At 45.7% G+C, this 9,153-nt stretch overlaps 1 protein-coding gene across 2 annotated transcripts in view; it reads right to left on the reverse strand.

The window, feature by feature from the left end:
* VCAN (versican) overlaps positions 1–7,373 on the reverse strand; it is a 111,479-nt gene extending 104,106 nt beyond the window's left edge. The window contains exon 1 of one of the 2 annotated variants that reach the window (XM_040449341.1): positions 6,856–7,373. The gene's annotated coding sequence lies outside the window, so the exon portion shown is untranslated. The remainder of the gene's footprint in view (positions 1–6,855) is intronic. The other variant, XM_040449348.1, reaches the window with a different exon arrangement.
* Between the last annotated feature and the right edge of the window lie 1,780 nt (positions 7,374–9,153).

Raw genomic sequence — 9,153 nt, forward strand, 5'->3', positions numbered from 1 at the left:
ATTTTTCTGATAGCTATTACCAAATTATTTTGTAAAGAAGATGGACCTATTCATATTGCCACAGTAGTATGTGAGAGATCCAATTTCCCTACAACCTGGCCAAAACAAATTTTTATCAAACTTTTTAAATCTTTACTGCTGTGGTTGAAAAAATAATGCAGCATATCATTTTTTAATTACTATTTCTTTAATTATGGATGAGGATGAGCAATTTCTCATATGACTAAAAACACATTTCTTCTTCTGCCAACTGCCTACATATCACATGTGACAGTTTTTATTTTTATTATTTTTTTTTTAAATTTTTTTTTCAACGTTTATTTATTTTTGGGACAGAGAGAGACAGAGCATGAACGGGGGAGGAGCAGAGAGAGAGGGAGACACAGAATCGGAAACAGGCTCCAGGCTCTGAGCCATCAGCCCAGAGCCCGACGCAGGGCTCGAACTCACGGACCGCGAGATCGTGACCTGGCTGAAGTCGGACGCTTAACCGACTGCGCCACCCAGGCGCCCCCACATGTGACAGTTTTTAGATAGACTGTGGTCTTTCACTGATTTGTAAAAGTTCTTGTTATATCCAAAGAGTTATTAGCTCTTTGTCTATCTTATGTTGCTTATGTTTTCCAAATGTGTTATTTGTTTTTGTGTAAATAATTTGTTATTTACTCATACTTACCAGTCTGTTCTAGTATGGCTTCTGGATCTTTTCCTTTTTTTAAAATTTTTTAAGCTTTCTTTATTATTTTGAGAGACACAAACACAGTGTGAGCGGGGGGAGGGGCAGAGAGAGAGAGAGAGAGAGAGAATCTCAAGCAGGCTACGCACTGTCAGCACAGAGCCCGACGTGGGGCTTGAACTCATGAAACCATGAGATCATGACCTGAGCTGAAACTGAGAGTTGGACGCTTAACTGACTGAACCACCTAGGTGCCCCTGGATCTTTACTTTTGCTTAAAACAGGTTTCTCTATTTCTATTTTATTATTTTAAAAACCCTATAATTTCCTCGTTATTTTTTATTTATTTGTTTTTAACATTTATTTATTTTTTGAGAGACAGAGAGAGACAGAGGGTCAGCGGGGGAGGGGCAGAGAGAGAGGGAGTCACAGAATCCGAAGCAGACTCCAGGCTCTGAGCTGTCAGCACAGAGCCTGACCTGACCCATGGGGCGGGGCAGGGGGGCGGGGTGGGCAGTTGAAACCACAAACTATGAGATCATGACCTGAGCTCAAGTCCGACACTTAACCCACTGAGCCACCCAGGCACCCCACCTCTAGTTATTTTTTAAATGTCATTCTCTACATTTCATACGTGCTCTGTCTTAACTTTATTTGAGGATAAGAAATGAGGTAGAGGTTGACTCTTACTCTGAATGGACCAATCAGTTGTTTCCAAACCATTTGTTGAATAATCTTTCTTATCCACTGAATTTCCATGTCCATTTTAGTATATTTCTGGACTCTGTCTCCTGTTCAGTGAAACTAGACAATTTTTAAAGCAAAATGCTCCTATCTAACCCACTTTATGGATTTAGTAGGAAATATGTCATTTGGGTAATGGTGTTTTTATTAAGATTATAGAATCTATCAGTATGAGTCCCATAGATGTAATATATTAACACCACTTATTTGTATAGTTTTTCATTTGCCAAAGTTTCCCAGAGATAGTCACCCTTTTGATGTGTATAACTATATATCCATTTAATAGATTTTGATATCAAGCTTTGTGATTCCAAGTCAAGTGATCATTCTACCACACCACAGGTGATAGCAACTCAGTAATTTAAAAATAAAAAGATTATAGCTTACATATTATGTATGTGTTTATAATAAGCTATGTAATCTCATTTTTATAAACATAAACACCCCTTAAAATTCTTAGAAGAAGAAAGTAGGATATATAGAGAGTGGCAGAAATCAGGTAAATTTAAACATAGATCTGCATTTATGCCCTATTATAGATGACAGATCCATCCAGAGGAGTTTCAGGAAACATAACAGGCAAACACATTCAACAAAGATACTTTGCACTGACCAATGAAATACAACCACCCTGACACATTCAGGGATAAGAAGCCAGCAGTCAATATCAATCAATCAATCAATCAATCAATCAATAAAACCAAAAAACCTGGAGAATACATATAAATACAATATAAATGCATAAATGTATATGTGTGCATATGTGTAGTTTACTAAACCTAGGCTGTCAGAGGAAGCTAGCAAAAATTCAGTAATTATCTCTACTTCCCTTTGTTCTGATTCCCAATCAGAGGGAGTACCAGCCTTGTGTTTTCTGGTAAAGTAGAGACCTATGCAACAATCAGCATGTTTTTTCAGACTACAGCAACTCACCCCCAACAATGAGTGTTTGTGAGTCCTAACTGGTTTCTCTAGGTGGGTGGTGAAATAATCGTCTAACTATATTCACTCATTCTTCTCCTCAAAAGAACCATGTGTCTTGAGAAGTTGGCCTCAGTCACAGGGTAATATCCCATTTTAAATACAGTTTCCAGGGAGGTCTGTTCATGAATGAAGTCAACAAAAAGGCTTAAACTGCACTAGGAAAGAAGAGCTTGGTTATATGACTACTGGGAGACGGCCTTGGTGGATCTCTGTGCTCTCAAGCTCAATTAGTAACCAATTATCAACCACAAAGTACTTATAATAATAAGGTGAGGAAAGAGAGGACAAAGACTATATCTTTTAACATTAATCATATTCAGCCTTAAGTTAGCTTTTTAGGTCCTTTCAAACAGAATTTCCAAGCATGCAGATATAGGTATCTTAGAATATCAGAGACATTCCCCTCCAGTTTGTAAGCACAGAGAATTAGAGGAAACCTACATGTGTAAACATTTAAATCTAGAGAGATTCTTTTCAAACTTCAGTTTTTTAAAGGAGGAAATACAATTTAGGAATAGCTTTTAGTTTATCTACTATGAAAAACAAAACAAAATTTGAGTTCTGACATAAATCCTCAGATTGTCTTAATCTCATCCCTCTTCCCACCAACCATAAGATTAAGGACTGTGGACTTCCTGCTGGAGGAAGTCATTGCTCAATCACTTTGGAATCCATTGGAACCCTTTGCAGTATTAGTTGGGACAGGCATACACAATTGTGAAATATTCCTTTCTTTATTGAGGAATCAGCACTACAAGTCAGTCCCTGAGGCCTTCTGCTTGATATGCTCTTACCTCCAAGGTACATATTCTCCAAACAGGGAACAGATTTTATCTCAGGAAACTAGTTGTTGCTTCCACTAATGGTTTCCCATTTTTATATTAAACTCACAACATCCTATTTTAGGACTTCACATGAATATTTGCATGATAGGTTTGGCACAGCTGTCAAGCAGTGCTTAAAATAATTTAGGTCACAGCTTTTAGAAGGAGTCAAAAAGAAAGGGAACGTGAATCAATTAGAGATGAAAATTTGAGATCTCAGAGAGACTTAAAGTCCCGTTCTTCCGAGGCAAAGCGAGGAAGCAGGAGAGTTTAAAATGCAGCGTGTTAGTGGCAGCGTCTAGACTGTGCCCCATTCCCCCGGGGTTACTCGCTCAGTCGTTTCATAAACATGTGCTGAGTTCCCACTGTGGGCGGGACCTGGCTAAGGATCCTGATGCCCAGGGACCTGAGTTACACCCGCAGCCCCTTAATGTTTGCGCTCATTGGAATTCCATCAGTCCTGTAATTGACTAAAAATAGTCTTCAAACTGACTTGAACATATTTAAAAAGCCAATATATGGAGCACAGAATAAACTCATGTCATTTTTCTGCCAAAAAAAAAAAAAAGTCTGTTTGGAGTATATCTTTACTTTCTCCCTGTCAAAAGGCAAAAACTCCTCCTACCACTCCCAAGAAGCGAGAAAAATGTTTTTCGAACTGTTAATAAGAGCGTTTAGCACCTTCTGGACAGCAGTCGGGTACCCTGTAGCAGCAGACAGCGGCCTCAGCGCCGGGTGCGAGACCACGGAGCTCACACCAGTGAGCCCCGCCCCGCCCCGCCCCGCCTCTCCCCGCCCCGCCCCGCCCCCGCCCCCGCCCCCACCCCCGCCCTCCGGAAAGAGCAAGGCCCCGCCCTTATTGGCCTCTAGGCGGGGACCCGAGGCGCCCCGCCAGCCTCAGGCTGGGCGGACAGCCGGTTCCGCGCAGCAGTTGTCTCTGAGCCCAAGTCACACCCGTCTCGGGCCGAGAGCTGAAGTCCCAGCCCACGTGGCGGCGGCTCGTGAACTCCGGCGCGTCGAGGAGCGCCCGGCGCGGTTCCTACCTCCGCGCCCGCTGAGAGAGTGGGGGTCGGCTGGCGGCTCCAGCCCCTCTAAACGGCTAGCTTCCTTCCATCCTGGCATGCCTCTTCAGTCGCGTTTGTTGTCGCGTATGGGACTTAAAATATATCTCAAAAGGAGACGCGAAATTCAGCCTCAAACCTCGAAACGTACCCTACCGGCCTTCTCCAGGCTGTTTGCATGCTTCATCCATATCTCTGTTCCTTTCTTACACTTCTTCCACCGTCCCCTTCTTCTTCCCATCCCTTCTCTTCTTTTTCCTCCCGGGGCACTTCTTCCCCCCAAATTCCACGTTCGATTGTGTTTTGAAATTGAGTTAAGTTTAAACTTTGGATTAGGGGCCTTTCCTTTGCAATATCCTGAGGCAGGCCCCTAGCATTGGGTTCAAGTGGTGAAGGGCTTTAGTACAGTTTCCAAAAGTAAGGCATTCTGTACTATATTTCTGAAAGTAATACTTAAGACTGAACATCAAGCCCTCCAAAACTTGGATCCGCCCCAGGCCATGTGTCCTCCACCAAGCTGCAGACTTGGCTGAGAGCAGTGAGCACATCCCCGCGGACTTGGGAGCAAGCGCGCTTCCGTACCTCACAAAGGCAAGGTCTCCATTCCTGGTCCTTCAAACCCCTAGATTTACGTCGCATATTCTTAAATTTAAAACTAACGACTAAAGGTTCTTCATCATTGAATGTATGGTTGTACAAGTGGCTTCCTTGGTTTTTTTGGTGGGGGGCATCGGTTTCCTCCACCTGTGCTGAACTTGTCCATCAGGGGGCGCCCACATCCGCCACAAAACACCCTATTCCTAGACATCTGGGTTCTGCAAGCCCTTAGCACGCCAACTGGGGGCAGATCCGAGGGAGCTCCCAGCCTCTCTCGCTCCTCCCTCCTTGCCTGCTTCTGTCGATCGGGGAGGCAGGGATTTCACACTAGCCATTCATTTGTCAGCCGTGGGGGAGGGGACGTAGGAGCGCAAGAGACTGAGCAAAGGCTGGGAGAAGGGAAGGGAGGCAGAGAAGATGGAGCCAGAAGACGGAGAGACAAAGATGAGAAACGGGACATAGATAGCAAGACTGTCTTTCAGTCTGTGGGTGTGTGCACGGTGGGACAGCTCTCCCTAGGTTGCGTAGATTTCTCCTCCCTCCCGCTGTATCTCCCGGGGACAAGCAGGACTTGCTGGGTCGCAGCTGGATAGGAGAGCAAATAGTTTAAGCTATGACACTATTTTTCTACCTCGTTCTCCGCTGCCTAACACAGTGGCCGCTCCACGCCCAGTGACACAGACAGCGAGCCGGGACAACCCTGATGCCCCCATATCCGCGCGTACTAGGGATGTCGTCCGGAGGCGCCCACACCTCTGCAGGGTGGTGGGACGCTCCAGCCTAGGGCGTCCCCTGGGGCTCCCGGCACACGCTCTCCCTGGCCGCTCCGCTAGCCTGTAAAGTTGCTCAACTAGGGCCAAGAGCTGGGAGGGGGTGGGGAGATGGAAGAAAAAGGAGAACTGCTGTTTTCGGGGCGAGAGGACTGGTCCTAGAGGCCCGAGATCCGGGTCCCCGCGCCACCTTTGTCTGGAGAGCGCTCTGAGCACGGGGTTTGTTCGTTGAGACCACAGTGGAAGGCTCCACTTCGCTCTTCTGGGTGAGATAAAATTCTTGCACATCTCTGATGATTCAAGTCAAGCTTTTCCCGCCCAGGAGCTTCCCAGACCTCCGCGGCACTCCAACAACCCCACCCCCATACCCTGCTCCCTCCCGGCCGTCCTCCGCGCTCCGCGCGCAGGACAAAAGAACCCTGGGGCACCGAGGAGGGCCTTGACAGCCCCCAAGTCCCCAAAGAGACGCAGCCGGGGGACCCTGCCCATCTCCTGGCCGGACCTCTTCCCAGACTGCCTGCGGGCAGAGGGGGTCACGTCCGCCCAGGTCCCGGGCTGCTGGGGCGCAGGACCGTCCTGTCAGGAGCTGCCCTGGAACAGCATTCCAGGAACACCAGGTACTGACCACACACCAGGGGCCCGGGAGCCAGGTGGCCCGCACCAAGGCGGCTTCGGGGACTTGCAAGTGGGCAAGTCTCGGGAGTCCCCATTCAAACTTTTGCCTCGAGCAGGTTAACAAAAAACAAACAAAAAAAGACGAAGAAGAAAAAGAAGAAGAAAGAAAGGAAAAAGAAAGGAAAAAGAAAAAGAAAAGAAAAAAAAGCTCAAGGTGCCATCGGTCCCTCCTGCTCTCCAGCTCAAGACCCCACGACTTTTCTAAGGGTTCGCTACAATTCTCTTCCCTCCCTTCCCCCAATTCCGTTAGTCCTTCTACCCCCACCCGATTCCGGACTTCTTTTGTCTGCATCTTTTCAGCACCACGGTCCCTCGGTATTCCTCTCTCCAAACGTCCTTCTGAAAGTTACCTGCATTTTTAAAGTGCATATATTTTCTTAACTTCGCCTTACAGCTAGTTCTCTTTGCTTTAATTAAAGTGTTCTACCAATTACAATGTACTTCGTTTTTCTAAGCTCGCTCGTCTTTTTTTTTTTTTCCTTTTTTTTTTTTTTTTTTAAGGGGAACAAAAGAAACGTGATTACCTTGAAAGGCGGCTTATTGCAGTTTGGGGGAAAAAATCACCGCAGCGCTGAGCGAGTGGGCTCGGTGTTGCCGGGGCGGGTCACATAGGAAGCGCGGTGGCCTGGGGAAGCGTGAGGAGGGTGCGGGACGGTGCTGAAGGATGCAGGAGGATGCGGGGCTGGCCGCAGATCCCGGTCCCAGCTCCTGTCCACAGCACCTAATGTTCGCGGCTGTTGCTCCCGCCCGCCTGGAGTTCTTCCCCAGAAAGGCTCGGGGCAGCTCGCCTGCAAGTTCAAATGCGGGTTGTGACACCCATCATCATTATATCACTGTACCGTCAGCACCGAGGAGGAGACTCAGCGAGGAGGAGGAGGAGGAAGAGGAGGAGGGTTCATTCACGGGCTCCTGAAGCGCTCCGCAGCTTCAGCCACTCCTAAGAGCCCAGGCTTGGAAAGCAGGCAGAGGGGCGGAAAGGCAGCTCCCCGCGCCTGCGGTAGGGACCGCCTGCCTCCCTCCCCAGGCACTCCCACCTCTCGGCGTTTCTTCCTGACAAGAAGTACCAATCGGCTTGGGGACAGCAACGCTCCCCATTCAGCGACTCACTAAGTAACATCGCGCTGTGTGCACAGAAACCACTGCCCTCCCACCCCTCCCCACCCCCACTTCTCCGCCCCCTGCGCTGCCAGTTCTGGGTTAGGGGAAAGGAGCCCCCAGGCTCTTGTGGGGCAGGCCAGCACTAGACAATTCAGCACCCTCAGTTCTTCTTGGGAGCTAATGAAACTCTGTAAAAATCAGCAAAGAACTCGGTTACAGCGTGTTTACGCGGCCACAGAGCCTGCCTGTCCCATCTGAGGGAAGTGTCATTCTTGCGCCTTCTGCCAACCTGAAAGAGACATTGAGAAAATGAGATCCTTCTAAGACCTAGAGGAAAAGTGTAAGAACTGCCTTTCCCGGGAACTGCCCAAAGGGGAGCCCAACGTCACTGCACAATTTACAAAGACCCTGGTAATAAAGGGCTAGACAGGAAATTCCCCAAAGCAAATCCCTTGTTGGATTTAAACTCTTACTCTGCCACAAATGTACATAAGTCTCGATTCTGCTTTCTTCCTTCTTCCTTTCTCTCAATTTTTCAAAGTGTCCCTTATGGTAGAATATTTAATGATTTTTCTGAGTAACAGACTGCTTGGATGTACCAATCCCCTTCCTTGTGGTCAGGAAATGGGACCCTAATCTTTCATGACTTTATGTGATTTTTGTTTTCAGCCAGGCCCACCAACTATGTAAACAACATCAACACAAGGAAGAGTCCTCTGCATTGTGTTACAAAAGATTTCCTATAGGACCTTAGAGAGCCAAGGGTCAACCAGTTGCACAAAGGATTTCTGCCCCTTAGAAAAGAGGGACTTTGTATTTTCCTTTTCTTTGAAGTCAAGTATGAGTTTATACAATGGAAGAAAATAAGTCCAAGGTGCCTATCAGTTTAACACTGGGGACACTGGAATGGATAGCAAACGTTTCTTTCTACACAAACATGGAAGCATCCTCATAATTTTTCTCACTGATGTCTCTACTTAGAAAATTATATCAAACACAACAGTGAGGATTAAAGAAAAAAGTTGAGTTTCCCTCTGAATTTCTTTGAGTAGGTGGGCCTTACACTCACACTTTAAAACTTGTAGAAGCCTAGACTTCTGTACATGCACATCTACCATGTTTCTTTCCAAAGTTTCTTTTGCAAACTGTATGCATTCTGCATGATGCTACATTTTAAGTGATAAACAAGTCGAAGTTCTGTTAGAATTTCAGTTCTCAAAATGTGTGTTATCCATTTCTTCTCAGTTATATATTTATCAGCTCATGACAGTAAATAATGTAACTATTAATTATAGGATTTAGGAATCAATTTTTTGTTTGTTTGATAATGACAATGATTTATTTATTCTTAGTATAGTTATCATACTACTATTCTTAACATTGAGTTCTATTTCATTAAATATTTAGAATAACAGAGTCACAGAACAGAATCAGATTTCAACCTTTAGATTCAACAGATAAGCAAACTAAACCTCAGAAAGTGACTTTTCCTAAAATCACCCAATTAAAAGCAGAGCTGTTACCACAACACAATTCCTCACACTGGTTACAGTGGTCTTTTCAGAGCTCCTCAGAACAACTTTATAATCAAGATCACTTCATTCAAAAAGGGTGAAAAATGAAATTAAAGAATCTTTATTGGAATTTATACTGCAGGCATTAGGATAGACCTTTCTCGGAAACATTTCGAAGTATATACTATTGTTCTCATTCTTAAATTTGAG

This window comes from Herpailurus yagouaroundi, unplaced genomic scaffold (assembly GCF_014898765.1).
Source record: "Herpailurus yagouaroundi ecotype Mexico unplaced genomic scaffold, PumYag 29, whole genome shotgun sequence".
Taxonomy (NCBI): domain Eukaryota; kingdom Metazoa; phylum Chordata; class Mammalia; order Carnivora; family Felidae; genus Herpailurus; species Herpailurus yagouaroundi.